An 18,682-nucleotide genomic window follows, 5' to 3' on the forward strand; every position below is an offset into this window, starting at 1 on the left:
TGGTGTGGCAAGAACAGTGGTTGTTTTCCCAACAGTCATCAGTGGCAACTCTCCCTCCATAGTTATTAGTTGTATGCTGCCTTTGGCTACTTTTTCTGCACTGTGCTGCCCATGGCATGGAGGGGGGGGGGGCTGTTATTTTACAACCTTCCCATTCTACTTTCTACAGGTTCTCCCTTTCCTTCCTTTCCAGCCTGCAACTCACCTCCCCACCCCTCCCTTGGCAGCAGCTGGTTTTGTTCCTGCACATGCCATCAATTCCTTCATCCCTGGTTTCCCTTCTGTTGCCTCTTTTTCTCCCCTTCCCCTCCGCCTTTCTTGAGAATTGCATCAGGGGCTGGATTCAAAGGCCTAAGGGTTCCTTTCATACCTGCAGTCTAAAAATCATGGAGCTCATCAGAAGCCATAAGGACAAAGGTGCACAAAGGCTTTACAGCAGGACATTGGACATCTGCCTCAACTAAGAAAGGATGGAAATTTGCTGGTAATTTAAGAACTTCTGGCCAAAGTGAATGTGTAACACAGAGCTCGATGTATTTAGTTACGAAGAGAGAGATTGGAATTGGAAGTAGGGATTTTTGTTACTTTTGTATGCTTACTTGGTTTAATGAAGGATTCTGAAGGCAGTCTTCCCATTATGTGAAGGACCATAGTCCTGGCTTCTCTTGCTTCCACCATTGTGAATATGTCTGCTGTGACTGCATTCCTGGTGTGTTCTCTCAGTGCCTGCTGCAGATGATTATGCCAGGATGGACAAGCACAATGCCTCATTCTTCATTGGCCCACTGTTTTCTCTCCTTCCTTAGACAAAATACTAAACCCGGACCTGCAGCTTCATCACCACTTAACTCTAAGTGAGTTTACCACATTTGAAATGCCGCAGACTGTCACGGTTGGGACAAATCCACAGCCCAGCTCTGTGTAAGGGAAGGGGTTGACTTTGACTCTAAGCTACAGTTGTACAGTTAGTTAGGTCACAGGCCTAACTAACTAAAGAGAGAAGACTATCAGGGGGAGGGGATTAGTGGCGTTGGGTCTATTTGTCCCCCCCCCCCAAAGTCACTGCACTGAGAATGCAATGTAGCAACACTACCTGTGGGATTTTTTTTATTTCAGGAGAAAAAAGGCAGAAAGACTTTGAGCTGGTCCAGAAAGTTAGGCAGAAATAGAGAGGCCGAGAGGTATTACCAGTCAGGTAACTGACCCCTTCCCCCCAAATTGGACTGGACTTTCCAGTCCCTCCCCTCTAAATACATGAACTGCTGCAGTCAGCACTGGTTCCCTTCAGCACATGCAGTTTACAGGGCTGCTGGGCTGCATGCTTGGCTTCCCATGCTCACCAAAGGTGTTGTCCTGAAGAAAATATAACTTTTTCAAAACTCCCAGCTGCATCCTACAGTTTTGCTCTGGGACTCAGGAAGGCAGTGAAGCTGTACATTGGTAAGAGACATGCCTCCTCTTGCTATTGGTCACCTCTGCTGCCAATCTCTTTGCATCTCATTGGGTCTACTTGCATGCCTGCCTGTGCATGTTACACTGAAAAGACAAGCTTGCCCATTGTGACTCCCAGTCCATAGCAGTCATAAACATTCACTGTCATGGGCTAGATTCAGATTCTAGAATATTTCTGCAAATGTCATTCTGAATGGGCTGGATCTAGATTAAATTTTCCACTCATTGCAAGGGACTTTTGTCGGCGGTACAGAACTTTCCTGCCTTCTGTCCCTCACACTGCAGCCCACCGATCTCCTCTAAATGCTGCTCCTGGAGAACAGGGGATCATTAGGAACAGCATGAGAGGCAGATTGGGGGGATGCGGCAGGCCAATCCTTCTTGAGGCTGGAATCCAAGCCAGCATTTTTACGCGATCAATTCATTACATGCTGGAAGCCGAGGTGCACAGGCTTTTCAGGCATTTGGTTGCAATTATCATGCCAATAGACATTTATCAGTATAGTGTAGATTATGCAAGCTGTTGGGACACATGCTTAACAGTTCAGAGAAAATCTGAGCTGGTGACTTGTTGAAGTAACACTTGAATGAAGAAACTTGTAGCTAGGCTCATTACAAATCAGAAATGTGTCTAAGAGTTCACATTGGAGAAGTCTGCAACGGCAAACAAGGAGTCTTTCTTTGACTGAGATATGCACATCTGTAGTTGCTAACTACTGTTTTTTAAAAATAATTCTGCATCTCATCCACAGGAGAAGAAGAGTTGGTTTTTATATGCCAACTTTATCTTTTTAAGGAGAATCAAACTGGCTTCCAATCTCCTTCCCTTCCTCTACCCACAACAGACACCTTGTGAGGGTAGGTGAGACTGAGAGAGCTCCAAGAGAACTGTGACTAACCCAAAGTCACTCAGCTGGCTTCATGTGTGGGAGTGGGGAAACCAATCCAGTTCACCAGATTAGAGTCCGCCACTCATGTGGAGGAGTGGGGAATCAAACCCTTTCTCCAGATTAGAGTCCACTGCTCTTAACCACTACATAACTTGTAGCTGGCATCCTGTGAGGTCAAGAGTATGCAATAAAACATTGTTTTAGAGAGAACCAGAGACCAAGCCTGTCCCTGTCCCTAAGAGGACCAGTTGTAGGCAGGACAGGAATGCATCTTGCCATATCCTTTGGCAAGATGGACCTTCAGAGTTAATTTGTACCACTCAGCTAGGAGCCCTTTCCTACTGAACCTGGATCTAGCGAGGAGGCACTCCTGTCCAGTTCAGCATAGTGATTCCAGTTGAAATGGGCCTGAGGAGTACACCTTTGCTCTTCCTGATGTCCTATAAAAGTTGAGGGGAGTAAGTAGATATGAGAATTCCAACCTTGAGCTGCTACCTTGTGCACACTTACTTGAGAATAAGAATAATCCCTACTAAAATCAATGGATTTACTTCTGAATAAACAAGGATAGAATCAGGTTTCTACACTTCCATAACTCATTTCCTGGAGGTCAGTGACAAGGTAACCACTACTAGCTGCTAAACAACATTGGTATTTGTGGGGTGGGTGGGTAATGATAACTTTGTCAAAGTATTGTAAATTACCTGGAGAGGGTGGAGAGATGGTACTGCCAGAATTTTTTTTTTCTGCAAAACGTGTTCATTCCGATCCAGTGAGCTATTTACAGTCGAGAACAAATATGGAATTTCTTCACCTGGAACAGCTTTCCCCCCTAATAAAAGACTGGCGTAGCTGGCAGTCACAGAATCCTTCAATGGCCTGTGATATACATGTTGGACTTCAGGCTCCAGATATATAGAGCGAGCATGGGAGGGGGACAATGAGTAGCCAAGCCAAGCAGCAAGTGGCCAGAGATTGGTCAAGGATATCATTGGAGGAAGAAACTATGGAAATTCCAATAATCTCATGCCTTTTTAACATTCTGATTGTGACATATCCACAGGTGGAAAATGGGAAGAAGCAATGCAGTGTTTTAGAGGTAGAGGTGATGGAATTAGAAAGCCTGAAGCTTCCAGCACCAAGAACATCTCCTGGCCTCACCAAATTGTTGCCATTTGGTATTTACATGTTTCTATAATGTACTTTAATATGAGAAAGTGTTTTGGGGAGTTTCGTCCCAGGTTTCTTCTTGGATAATGTTCCGTGGAAACTAGCAACCTGAGCCTGTGTGAGAATTATGTTCTTCATAGTTAAAATGCTGTGTATAGTTGATGCTGCTATTGTGCATGGGGGAAAATATTTCTGTCAGATGAGATATTTGCTAGAAAATACATTTATTAAAACCCCTTTAGGCATCACTGCTAGAGAAGGCACACATACAATACTGGCTATTAGAACAACAGAGTATCAGAAAATCCTACCAGGCTAAAATGTTGTTTTCTCTTCAAAGCCTGATTAACTGGCCTGATTCTAAAACTCACATCGACCCGTGAAGTGCACGCACCTCTCCGCTGAACTGGTAGATGGTGTGGTCAAAACTGACAGCCCGAATCTTCTGTCTGACAGAGGGGGGAGCGGGCTTGAAGTTGCTCATTACCTCTCTTCCCCTAACTAAAAGGGACGGCACCAAACAGCATTATCAACCCGAACCAGTTCAGGGAACCTCTTGCTGGGTCAGAGCACTTGTCTGCAAGGACAAATGTACATAATTCAGTTATTCCCAGTATTTAGCAAATGGTGTTTATAGGTCTTTCACCATTAAGAGGTGACTGCCATCAACCTAGCCAGTTGTTGGTAGTTGCACTGACCAGCTATTATTGTTTGCTAAAAAGTGGAATGTTTCAAGTAAAAAAGACTTTCCTTCCTTCCCAAGCTGCACCAAAAGCCAATAACACCTAGTGAGAAGGATGAGCCTGACAAATGTGTTTATGAACCAACATGATGGCATAAATTACCTGTGTCCCTGTGGTGTTAAGAGTGCACATGAGGTGGCTCCTGCAAATTGTGAGGGAAGGTCAGAGCGGGAACCAGCCTTTGGCTTACTGGAGCCACGTTGCCAAACTTTGGATCGGTGCTACATGAATGAGCCTGGCAGGAGCCTTGCACTCCCTCACACAGTCCCTTCTCCTTCTCCTCCCACTAACCACAGGGCTTGCCCTTCCCTTACAAACCAAGATTGCAAACCATTGCTTGTCTCCCAGTTTGTCATCCCTGTTTTCTGGGCAAGCCCATACTGTAGTTGGCTTATTTGGATAAAGAGCCAGTATGGTGTAAGAGCATCCGATTAGGACCAGGGAGACTCAAGTTCTAATCACCATGATGCTCAGTGGACAGGGACCAGGCCCTCCCTTTGAGCCTAACTTACCTCACAGGTGGTTGTGAGGACAAAATTGGGGGGGGGGGTAACCATGTACACTGTCCTGAGCTTCTTAGGAGGAGGAGTGGGAGAAAAATGAGTTAATTAATTAGCTTGTAGCATATGAAATGTGGGGAGACAAGGGATCATATGGGTGAGGCAGAGGTTTGTGATTGTAGCTCCCCCCAAGCCATACTGTGGCATTACAGTTAACACAAGCCTGTGCTAAGGGGCCCTGGAAGTGGGAAATGGGTTGTAGGAAACCATGTGTGTGTGTGTATAACGTGCCGTCAAGTTGCAGCTGACTTATGGCGACCCCTTTTGGGGTTTTCATGGCAAGAGACTAACAGAGGTGGTTTGCCAGTGCCTTCCTCTGCACAGCAACCCTGGTATTCCTTGGTGGTCTCCCATCCAAATACTAACCAGGGCTGACCCTGCTTAGGAGACAATACAGATACGTCAATATTATTAGTGGTGAAACATGGCTTTCTTTGTGCAAGTAAGCTTGACAGACACCAAAGCCCAGATCCACAAGTCCTCATAGAGCAGCTGAACTGCAAAACTCAGATTTCTGCCAGCATCAACCTGGTCAAGGAAGTGGGCCGGGATTTGTCAGTATCCACCACAGCTCAAGTCCTTTCATCTAAAGCATTTTTCTGTGCTCAGTCAGTACTATTTCCTCCTTTCCTTTCCGTCCTGTAGCACCTTATATTCATACATATGTGGCTCAGGATGACACTCACAGAAGATAGAGCAAGACAGGTCCTTCATTTCCCTTCTACTCAGCCTTGGGGTGTTGATAAATGTGTTGAGGACCAAACTTTAGGAGGCTAGCAGACGTTTGAAAGGAAGGCCCTTCACATGGGAGAGGACCATTAGCATAGAAAATTTTGAATTTCATTTTCCTCTGTGTTCACAGGTAGGATCCAGAGTAATTCATGTGTTTCAATGTCATTCAAATGAGAATTTTATCTTTTAATTGCTTTATTTAAACAGAAAAAAAAATTGTGTTCTGTTTATAAAAAAAGAGACTATTCCATCCAGTGTGACAATTGGATAACTGTGATTGTGAATAAAGTTGATTTAGGTATCCCATGGAGGTGCATGTATGAGCTGTGTGAGAAGGGGTGTTTCCAAAAGTCTTCACGTCTACATTTCTGCCTGGCTTTTGGAGTTCCAATTTCAGGCCAGAGCATTGTGGGTGCTCAGTATAGTGCAGCTTTCATTTGTTTTGCTCTCTTTGTACCCCTCCAACAAATGCAGTGTGTGATTGTACATTCACTTAAGTGATTAATGAAAACGAGACAGTATTTAAGGTGCCAAAATATATTGCAACGTAAGTTTTCACAACTATTCCCTCATGTATGATAACTGAGTAACTGTGATGGTGAATAAAATTCATGGAGGATCACTTCATCAGATGCATGGTTGAGGCAAATATATTTATACTAAAAGCTGCTAACCAGAAGGAAGTGGGGAAGTATTACAAAGAAACAATAGTTTAAACAAGATCCAGTCAAATGAGTAGTCATTCTGTTTGACTGGATCTGGTTTTTAAACTAGCCTCGGCCTGTAACATCTGTCTCCCTGCCACCACCTCTCCGTTTGCAGCTTTTAGTATAAATATAACTTCCTAGTAGATGAATGCTTCATGCATCTGCTAAAATGAGCCGTGACAGCTTATGCTGAAACAGATTGTCTAAAGTTGCCACCAGGCTCCTTTTTATTCTATTGCTATAGACAAGCACAGCTACCCATCTGGACTAATCAACATGAAATGAAGGTATTCCTCGTGTTAAGATGGAAATGAGGAGAAGTGAAATGCAGGGCATACTGAAATATGAAACAAAAAATGAATGGAACGGGGGTGGTGGTGAATGATCTCATCTCCACATTGACGGGATACAAAAGGTCAACACAGTCCATCAAGCAACAGCCCAGAAACCCAGAAGCTAGTCATGTATGTATTGTAACTAAGGTACTATCCTCTGTCCATTCAAGGATGAGAGGTCTTACCTCTGGATAATGTGAAACTTCTGTTATCTTACCTTGCATGGGAAAGATCTTGCTTTTGCTTGACATATGCAGGCCCAGCTAGATTTCTGCTCTGTGTTGGACTATAGTAGCAAAATTAGCCTTTCTGAAAGTTATGCTGGAATAAGTAAGACCTATAAAGAAAGGTCTGCTGGGAGAAAAAATGTTATGAGGACAGGTCGGTGAACATTGACTAATAAAAACCAAAATGGAACATTCTTTAATGTAGTTAGTTTTTCCAGTTTGGATTAGTCTTAACTATCAGTAAGGTTCAGATCTCGTTGTTGTTCTGGCACTTTGCTGTCTGTTTTATGTACAGGGAAAGAGGGAGTACAGGGAAAGAGGGAGACAGCAGGAATGTGACAAACATTTATGAATCCATTGAATTACAGAGTGTGTACCGAAGGACAACTAAACCCTGCTTCCTTTTGCCCTTTCTGTGCTTCATTTCATGTTTTACAGAGTTTTTCTTCCTGCCTGCTGCTTCTGTTGAAACCCTACTTGGGTCAAAAGTTGGCATATAAATATTTTAAATAAATCAATACATTTTTCTCCTGCCCTTCAACTGCCAAGGCACAAAAAGGACCCACTTTGGTTTGTTTTGATGTTCAGGGACACCCGTGTGAGTCTCCATGTTATATGTCATTTTGGCCTAGAATCTGCTTTCTTGGTCTACTAAAGTCGGATTCTGTGGGTTGTGCAACTGAGAATTGCTTTTAAGACCGGAATAGTTTCTCCTGTCTCTGTTGGGTAAGAATTGCATCCCATTTGAATGGGGTAAGTTACAGCCTGAAATGCATTTCCTATGAAACTAGCATAGCATAGCCTTGGTATTTCACAAACTCTCTGTATTCAACACATACACACAAACTCTATAACACCAGTGTTTATCCCTTCACCATGTAACTATATCACTGTATCTATATCACTGATTGACAATAGAAGAAAAACTAAGGGGAAAATATAGGCAAGGAGACTGTGAAGCAGGAAAAAAATGTTCAAGTACTACCATCTAGTGGCCAGTTTAGTAGCTGGCATCCAGACACATATTTTGTTAAAAAATCTGGGGCTATTTATGCATGGAATGTTTGCAACTCGGTGGTAAATTGCCCGAATTGCGGGGGGGGGAGGGGGGATGCAGGGTATTTCCCTTGGCTGCTCTTCATTTATATTTACCATTTTAGTTAACAAAAGGGGGGCAGGGAGCCCTGGGTCACCAGCCCCCACCAGCCCCACAGCAGGATACTTTCTCAATTGATTTGGACTGAGTGGCCATTTTATAGCCAAAGCAGAGAAGGACCCCCCCCCCCCAAACACACACACACCAATTTGTTTCTAGCTATATCAAAGCAGGAGTCTTGCACTGGCAAACTAAAAAGAACTCTTGCTGCAGAAACTGACCAGAGAGGATGTGTATGAGGCGAAGGTGGCGGTGGGGGGGGGGGGGACAGCCAGCTCCATTCCCTGAGATCTTAACACACTCGTTGCTGAAACTAACGTACTTATGGCTTCTAGGGGAGGGGTTGGATGAGGGAAAGACAAGCAAGAATTGCCGTAGGGAAAGAAACCTGAAATTAAGGCTAGGCACAGAAATTGCATTGATTTGCACTCAGAGCAAACTTTAAATTTGTTGCAAAACAGCATCCTGAAACACCGGGAAAACCGGACACAGGAGCAGAGTGACTTCTGAAGGTTGGAAAAATCACTCCAATAAAGCCCTAAAGCAGTCCGGTGGAGAACAAGAGGCAAAGAACCCATTCACGAATGACCTGGTAGTACTTTACAAACCAAAGGGTTATGATTCATGCAAATATGTGCAAATGAAACCCCAACAATCCCTTACATGAGAAACCAGCCTTGGAACATTCCATTGATGAATGTGAATGGAGGACTGGGAAGAAGGAATGGGTGCTTCCATAATTGACTATCTTTTGCTGCAACAGGGTCTTCTCTAATCATTATACAACTGATGGCCTCTATTGCACACTCTTCTGTGGATCAGGTTGCATGGAAACCTGAAAAATCCTACCAAGAGCTGCAAATTCATGCCAAATGCAGGTAGAATGGGTTCCTCTCCAAGTAAGATTCATCAGTAGCACACTGGGTTTTATCAGCTTTGTTTGATTTGCAGTATGTTCACTAAGATCCACTTTTCACATTACCAAGAAACATCTACTGAAGACATGACTCATTACACATCCTCTCCGTTTTTTCTCGGTGATGTACTAAATGGGCAATTCTGCAAATTTCTGAAACCTACATATGCTTTGATTAAATGATGTCCCCAAACATGCATATACATGCATATACATGCAAAGTACTTATTCCTGTTATCCTGCATAAGAGTTCTGCTTGTAGGTGCCATGCTAATGCTAAAAAAAGACTTCATATTTCCATTTATGTAAAATTTGGGAACTGTCAGTGTGGCCTGATATATCCACCACTGTACATGTTAGAAAGCACCCTTGAACTCGAGTGCCCATCACAAGCAGACCATTGCCTTTCTGTTGATAATATCTTACTGACCTTGCTCAGATTTAAGTACAATCCAGGGTTTACAACAAGAATTTGGAAGATAATAATGTCTGGGTTTTGTTAGAAGTGTGAAGTTATTTCTTTTGAGGATCCCCATCTTTTACTTTGTTCTCCGTTTCACATTTATTGCTGCCTTTATGAAAGTTAAATGTCATTTCCATTAATTTGGTGGCTATTATAAGGCCATCGCAGTACTACCACTTGAAATCCTTTTCAAAATGGGACCAAGTTTAGTACAGCTGTTCTGCAAAAACGTTGAGAATTCTGTTGAGATCATTCTTGCTCCCTGGAGCTAAAAGAAAGATTTGCAATGCAGACATGGAGACTGGGTAGGAAAGCTCACATTCTAATCACATTTAGAAAGAAGCTAGCCAGCAACTGCCACACAATTAAAAAGAGAAAAAAACTTTATTTTTCCATAAGACACAGAAGAGACCATGTAAACAAATGGATCTTAAAAAAATGTTGCCACAAATCAAATCTTACATTTTGCAAATTTATTAAGATAAAAGCATCCTTTATCCTTCCCCACCCCAACTAAAAAGTATGTCAACTTTAACATACATCGGAATCCCACAGATCTTTTGTGAGTTTCCGTAAGTTTGAAGCCAAAGGTAAGATTTTTAGTTATACAGGACAGTACATCTTTGATTTAAAAACACTTAAAACTCAACAAAACACATAAATATTAGAATTAAAGTTCATATTAGCACCAACTTTGGTCCATGCAATGAGTAAACTGGGAGATGACTGTGAGGTACAGTTAATTATCATCAAGTTCTCTTGCCTGAGACATATTGAATATTATATTGTGGTTTCACATTGCAGGAACTGGAATAAAACAGGCTAAAATCTGAACTCTTGGCAGTTTTTTAAAAGGCCTTAAACACTTGCATGGATATGCACTCACACACTTTCAGGGTTTTGCACATCTATATCTAAGTGTATGCACTGCATAAACCAACAGGCGTGTCCCAGGATCTTTTGCAGTGTTCCAGTTGATGACAAAACCCAACATCACCGACACTGCAAGGAATTCTGGAAAACATGAATAAAATTGCAGATTGCTTCACTGATGTCCTGAAAAGCATGCATAATCTACCCAAAAGTGACAATGGCTGTTGTTCTTGCACTTTAGGCCATTCCTAGGCATTTTAACAAACTGTGCACATATTCAGGAAGATATTTTTTTTCCTGTGCAGAACTTAGACACAGGATGTCTCCTGCTCCAAGGTTCCTCTTTCAATCCAGAATTTGCCTGAATATTGACCCATAAAAGCTTGCCGCCTTTTCTTCTTTGAAATCCAATTTACATTGATATCCTGCTATGCCAGCTTCTAACAAATACAGATTCCATAGGATCTCTGAGATGATACTCAGATGATATGATCTGAATATAAACAAGAAGGTTATAGAGAAGACCCCTCCAGAAGATATAATTGTGAGGCAAAAAACTTTTAGGATGGCTGAAACAGTTCATTTATCAAGCATCATTACCACAAGATGCTTGGACAAGACTCAGTATGGAATTTCAGGTTTTTTGATTTTTATATCTTTCAGTCATAATAAAGTATGGAGATGCCAACTATTACACTATCAACACAGATTCAAAGATATTTGAATCTATGTCTAGAAATCAAAGGAATTCATATATCACAATTCATATATCACATCTTGTTTGTGGGCTTCCTAGAGGCACCTAGTTGGCCACTGTGTCAACAGACTGCTGGACTTGATGGGCCTTGGTCTGATCCAGTAGGGCCTTTCTTAGGTTCTTACAAATTCCAGATGTGGATATTTTAATCAGGTTTTGGAAGAACATTTTTAAAGGTATCTAATTATTCCACCCATTTATTTATGTTGACAGCAACCAGAACTGAAAAGGTTCAACACATATACAAGCTTTAATGACAGTGCTATCCTAAACAGGGTTATGCCCTCCTAAATCTACTTAGAAAGATGTAACTTCTTAGGATTGCACTATAAATTGCCTATATATTTAGGTATCTATGATAAACATTCCTACTGGACAAATTTCAGCACACACACATATATGTATGAGTGACAGAATATAAAAAGGGCGGTCTTTGTCTAACACATATCCAATCCACATGTTCATGTATAGGAGAGATTAACATCTATTTTAGGTTTTAAGGAATGCTTAAACAAACACTCTTTGAATCCAGATTAATAAAGGGAGGGAGAGTTTAACTTCCTTTTGTTCTGGATTAATGTGGAATATTTAATGTGGATTGTTTAGAATTAACATTGATTTCTTAAAATGCTTAAGTCCATCCTTGCGCAGTCTTTTAGAACGTATGCATAAAATTATATTAAGTGGCAGATGATCCACGGGGGGAAAAAAGAACAAAAATTCAGTGTCTCCTAAACCATATTTTCTCAGATCCAACTCACTCCTCTCCAGAATTTCAGTACTCAAAAGATCAGAATGTGCCTGTAATCATCAGGGCAACCAGGAAACTATTCTGGATTTGAGAACCAAACCCAAAATATGCAAAAAGAACTCCAGCACCTGAATGCAGATTAAATGTACCAATGTTGTATACAAACCAGGACATTGTCCTTTAATTATAATATAAAGATTTTGCTCTGGGCAAAACTTTTGGCTAAACATGAAACTTATGGTGATAAAGAGACTAACTATTTATGCAGAATGGCCTCATGTTTTGAAAAGAAATCTGGAATAGAGGAAATCCAGTTACTGTATATAAATTCCAATTTAATACCCCAGGGTACAATAAAAAGAACCAACGGTGGCTTAAGTATCTTGACAGAGAGGCTTTTAACCCTACAAAATAAACCCTCAGTATTATCTTTGGTATCCCCCACTGGTTTGAATGCCAGCGTACCCCCACAGTGGTTGAAGATGTTCAAACTGGCATTGTTCTTTGCTGCCATTTTGTTTTGTACAGACCAAAAACACAATTAGACCAATATATTGACAAATCTACTATTACCGAAATGGTGGGGAAAGCTGAAAGGTAATTTCACTGTGATTGTTCTCTCTCATAAAATGCATATTGCCTTAAGGAAATAAAGTTAGTTTGGGCAGGAATTGTCAGTGTAGCCAAAATGCTTAGAGTGGCTACTTTACTATGCAAACAATTCTACTTTCTTCCTGTAAATATTACAGTCCTCCTATGTCCCTCATCATCTTTGAAATATAAGAGCTGTCCAGTGCAACAGATGCCTTTCTGTTAAAGGTACACATGAATCAAATGCAACTTTTAACTGTAAACTGTGACCTCATGAATTGACATCTGAAAATAATAATCACAAGTCTTATGGACAGTTCCAACCAATACGTTAATCATGTTTGCTTTCCCCTGTTTTACCAGCCTATCGTCTTCCTCTTCTGGCTTCATCAACTATCACTGGGCCATTTCTGTCTCCAAATTCACACCATTGATTCCCTCCTGGAATCTTTCTAACAACAAAAACCTAAAAACTTGCAATCTTCAACTTACATTGCAGCAGTAACCAATCCAGCCACAAGGAGACCCCTTCCTAAGGAAAACAAAAAACAAACACACTACACTACCCATCTCTATCACACAACCCAAGGACCAACCACACATGCTTCACCGGCTCCTTACCAACATACTATTTCAGACCTCTGTTATATTTCTCTTATAGTAGACAATAAGAAATTCAAAAGGGCCATTTAAAAGGACAATACTACATTAACTACTCAGAAGATTTGTCACAGCTCGCAAAGCAAGTGTGAAATCTTGACTGATTTTCATGACAACTTGTCAATTTCAGCTCAAATTGACTACGCTATTTCTCTCCTTTGGTTTCCTGCATAGGCCTTTCTGCACCTTTAGAACACCTAATCTAACACACAACTCCACATTTGCATAGTAAAAGATGCAATGCGATTCAAATGTAGGGCACATCAATCATCCCAAAATGTGTGGTTTAAATCTGTAGAATTTCACAAAGCTCAGGAGGCCAAATTTTAAAATGCTTCAAGATGTGAGATCACCACGTGGCTCCATGTTTCTTTGCTTATTAACAAGGGCCTGAAAAGTGGGGGGCACAGCTGCTGGGTAAGAGGCTAACCTGAACACAATCAGAGCGTGCTTCAATCATTTCATGAACCTCTACAAAATTTCCACTGTAAAATGCACGTGATAAATATCAAATACATAGCACATTACCTTACCTCTTTGGGTTATGGGTTTTAAGATGCAGATTACCATATTTTATGATGAAACAGAGATTTTGGCATTAACAGGAGACACTGTTTAACGCAGACCAATGATATAATTTTAACATATCAATACATAAAAAGCAGCCACAGTGACAAGTGTAATGAATGGCATTATGAAGTTATTCCTAGTTCAATTAATTCTTATTGGAAAATCCAACTAATTTCTCCCCAGTCATGTTCCAGTTACTTCTTTTTGACCGTTACCAAAATATTTCAATTTTGTAATGAACAGGAGTCTCAACACAGGACAGTGGCTGTTGTGCTGCACGGGGGAAAAAGTGCAAAAATGACAGTGTGAAGTTTTCAGTTCATTTCAGTTTTAAAGAAAGAATTGCACTCACTAACAAAGAAAATTGTTGTGTGGGGCCAGCCCACCCTGTAAACCTCAATTGTAAAAAGGGACCCATTCAATGTGTCTTTGATTAAGCTGGGTCCAAGAGAGCATCACACTTAGGACAACAAACCCTGAATGCAGAATTTGTATTTTAAATGGGAATTTTGCTCGAAGTCTGCAAAACGTGCCCCATTGCAAGGATAAGCTCATTCAACCTCTTTCCCTACCTTTACATACACACATTCTCCCCTACACACTCACTCACTCATTCAAGCCCCTCCAAAATGAGGGATATTTTAATATTCTTACAGAAGGCTCTGCAAGTTATTAAATACAGAGACATGAAGCTCAGGCAACAGCAGTTGAAGGGCCTGCACAGGGAACCTTGGCAGTAAGACCTCATGGAGGCTGGGAAAGGCCTTAGATACAGTACATGACTTGCAAACTTCTCCTCCCTTCAAACAGTGAATAGAGATGGTAGGTGAATTGAAGACACAAAAACAGACCTTCACACAAGCCGATGAGATCATTGTAAAATGTTATAAGATTTCTATGTGTTTGTCAGGGCTCTCTATACATTTGCCAAAGAGGGGAAGAACCCCTCATACCCTTAACAAAAAAGTAACTTATTTACACAAAAAATTGTTCTCCCAATTCGTACCTGTTAAATGTTTCAATTATTTACAGAACCCTGACTGATGGCAAACGTGTATAGTGGGATTTTCTAGGAGATGGCTTAGACATCTAGTGTGCATGCAGCATTAATATCTGGTTTGAGTGAAATCCTGAGATGATAACTGGATTTTCTAAAACTGAAGCTTGTAGGATCACTTGACTTTGATGGACTCAGTTGTTTCTTTTATCCCTAGTGTTTCTTTTAACAGATTCACCCAAGATTTACCAACAGGATGAAGAAGATATAAGGAAGGAGCCCATGGTACCATTACTTTGGATTTACAAGATCAGATGAAATTGGCTAAGTGTAGGCTGGCTATTTTGTTCAGCTATAAGATACCCAACTACATTTTCAGTAGTTGTCAACAAAGCTCCCTTTTCTTGCAAATTCCCATGTGATTTATGTACAAATATCTTGCAATTACATATAATTAAATTAGAGGAGTTATTATTAAGGGGAAAGGAGGTCTAAACTGATAAGCAGCATTCCAGAAAGATTTGATTAAAGTGTGTGCAAGCTGCAGGCCTCAATATGACCTTTCAGTAGGATGCTTGCAGTAACAGTTTTTGAAGCTTAGAAGGTTTTTTGGTGGTATTTTTTTTGAGGGAAAAAACCATTGTTACTTTTAGTGGTCTTTTCTCCTGACAGTAACTAGATGAAAATGATTTTTTTAAACCATGAAGTGTCAATTAACAGCCTTTCTTTTCAAATGAAAAAGCAGCAAACAACATTGTCGTCTAACTGCTTCATTTGTTAAGCAGACAAAGAAAAATTGGGTAAATTTTGAGAAGTAAAAACAAAATAATTCCAGGGGGCCTTCAAAGGTAAAGGTAAGAGAAATTTGCTACTGAATGAGATCAAGGTGAAATGGCACCTTCCTGTTTAATGGGCTAAATTCTGGATGGCACTACTACAGTATTATGAGGTAAACAACCATGTGACATCCTTTGCTTCAATAACGGGATTAATCCACATGCTTAAGAGTGATTGTATTTTGACAACACATTATGGCATGGATCCTACAGACGGGCTGCTGATGGAAGGGGATGTTTCCCTTTTTCTTTCTCCTAGCAGCCCTGTGATCTCACTCCCCCCACCAAAAAAAGCATTGCCAAAGTGTGGGGGACTCTTCCAGCCATATTGTTCTGGGGGCTGCAGTTAGTAGGAGAATCAGGCAGGATCACCACTCCTCTCTCGTGCACCAGCAGCACGTCCATAGGATCCAATCCAACCACATCTATCCAGCGCTGGCCACTTTGACACTAACATTGCATACAACGTGTCTAGTTGAATAAATGAGATTCCCTGAGGGAGAAATAGTACATATTATGGGGGAAAGGGCAGATGAACAACCACAATCACAAACAGTCTTTATACTCCTGCCTGAACATGATGCATTCATGCAACAACACTCAGCCATCCTCAACTCACGCTTATAATTTGTTTGTACCAGAAATCCTTCACCTAGTGGCTTGACTGCTCCCTTCCCCCCAATCCCTACTCTCTCTCTCCCCCCAAGAGTGCATGATAAGAAAATGAGAGACTTCATCACACTGCGTTCCCCACTTTGAGTCCTGGATGAGGGCCCTGTTTCTTCTCTATCCTTATTGCACATATCCTTTCATTTGACTATTTTTTTCTTGAGAATGCAAAATATTTGGAAAAAAGGATGAAACAAGAATAATACGACACAAAAATTAAATGAACAAACTACCTATAGAGATCTAAAACTTAAATACTATTCCTATTTAGTAAATGCTAGTAATATGAAAGTTATGAATGCTTTACCAGATTCCCTTCCATTTCTCATAAAATGATAGAAAGCAGTAACACATTTCTAACAGAGGAAAGCAATGAATATACTTTACAATAAAATATGCCACACTTATATCTGAAAATACTTTTTAAAAAACAAATGCAATTCCATAATGCCGTCGTCAAAATGCTCCTGAAAGCAGCTTTGGAACTGCTCGTTGGGGCCAACCCCCATCTATTTCTGCAATATAAACTTGGAATCCAGATGCACTCGCTTACCTGTTCCAGAATCTGAATTACCCAGTCTTGGAGCGATTTAATGTTGTTACCTATCAAAAGGCACAATTGAAAAGTTCGACCCAAAACTATTTTGCGCTCAGTCAAGACTGTCATCCTAAGCACATTTACTGGGAATTAAATTTCATCGAAACTAGTGGAACTTAATTCCTTGCAAATGTGTTAAAGAAACAGAGTGCCCCCCCCCTTTGTGTACACAGAGGTGGATTTTGGCAAAAATATCAGTTACCGGAAAGTTGAGCCAAGATCCAAAGATTGTTGCAGCTAGGTCCATGAGCTCAAAGGGGCTTTAAGATTTAATAGAGGCAAAACAGGAACATCCCCACCACGCCACATAGCAAGGGGCTTTAAGAAACAAAGGGAGGAAAAATTTGTAAGCTCTTTGTCACTGGACCAGTACAAGCCCCCAAGAGTGAACCTAGCAAATCTCTAGAGCCTAACCAAGATATCTTCATGTACAGTGTGCCTAGTCATCACAAACGCAGTAAATGAGGAGGCAGATCTGGGTTTGGATTGTGTCAGTTTAATTTGCAGGTAGGGGTCCACAGGACAGAATACTCTACTATACAAAACACACACACACACACACACACACACACACACACACAATGGACACATCATAGACCAACGCTGCCGCCTCGCCTTCATCCCTGCCATGCTAGCATTCTATTCCAGAACAGGGGGTAAGGGATAGGAGAGCATTCAACTTTTTGGGTGAGTCCCACCTGCAATCTGTAGTGGTACAATCCAGACACAAGCTCACCACCTTTATTTGCTGCTTGGGGAAACTAGACCTTTTTGGACAAAAAACAAATTGTAACAGGTGACTGTTCTATGCTCAGACTGAAATAAGCTTCAGACAATTATTATTTTTTTAAATGGAAAGAGTGTCTTTTCAGGCATTATATAAAACCGCAATAACGAACTCAGAAGTGCTCATTATCATTAAAGTTGCAGTATACAGCAGAACAGAAGTTTCAAATTTTAAGATTTTGTCTAAAATTTAAGCTGTGTTTTGACTTTTGCTATCTCAATCATTCCCATTTTCAAACTTGTTTGAAAGCATGGATGGCCAAGGCAATCACTAACGATCAGGAAGAAAACTAGAAGCCACTCCTCCATCCACAAGAGGGCACTCTGACTTCACAAAATATTTTATTCAGTAGCTCCCTAGAGAATTTTTAAATTAATTTAGATACTGTAGAAATTGTAAATATTGTTCAAAGTGCATTTATGTTTTTAAATCACCATGTTTTGACAAATTTAGTTTTAAAAACAGGTAGTTGGCTTGCCTTCCCCAAATAATATAGACATTTTTTAGTGGCAGGTTAATAGGATGGGGGAAAGTTTCTTATGGAGAGATCTTGAAGACCAGTCACTTAAAATGGCTATGAATGTGTATCTCTACAACAAGTTAATAATTGTAATGATTTGTTAACAAAGTTGCGTATATGAACAACTGTACCTTATGGGCTGGGGGGATGTGGAAAACAGTGAATTGACTATTTTTTTTAAAGGTGCATGCTAGTGCCCTTTACATGATCACTACCCTTCTACTCCTGGGCTCAAATGTTACTTTCATGCATCATGAAATCAGGTCAGACCAACATGAGGATTATTAAGAGACTTTTTGGTATATGCAAGATGCAAAAATCAAGAATGATTACTTAGCCAAATAAACTCAATTTAGAAGTCACCAACTTTGCCACCCCCACGGAAATCAACCACCATAATTTTTTAAAAAATGATTATGAGATTGGCAAGCAGAGTGCCCTGTTGGCCCAAGCTAGGGTTGTTTTATCTGATGCATGAAAGACCCTACTGATTTAGCGTGTTTAAGAAAATTCTACATAATTATTGATGGACAACTGGGCTCATTATAAGACCGTTGCAAGAAGTCAGCACTTCTGTATCCCACGCTTGTTTCGTACCATGCAGACATTAGCTATGAATGGAATGACTTTGGTTGCTGGGAAGTAATAAAGCCACAGAAGAGACAGCCAAGAAAAGCCACATCCATCTTCAATAGAACTGTGGACCAGCTGTAAATCTTAGA

The sequence above is a fragment of the Euleptes europaea genome, chromosome 5 (genome assembly GCF_029931775.1).
Source record: "Euleptes europaea isolate rEulEur1 chromosome 5, rEulEur1.hap1, whole genome shotgun sequence".
NCBI lineage: Eukaryota > Metazoa > Chordata > Lepidosauria > Squamata > Sphaerodactylidae > Euleptes > Euleptes europaea.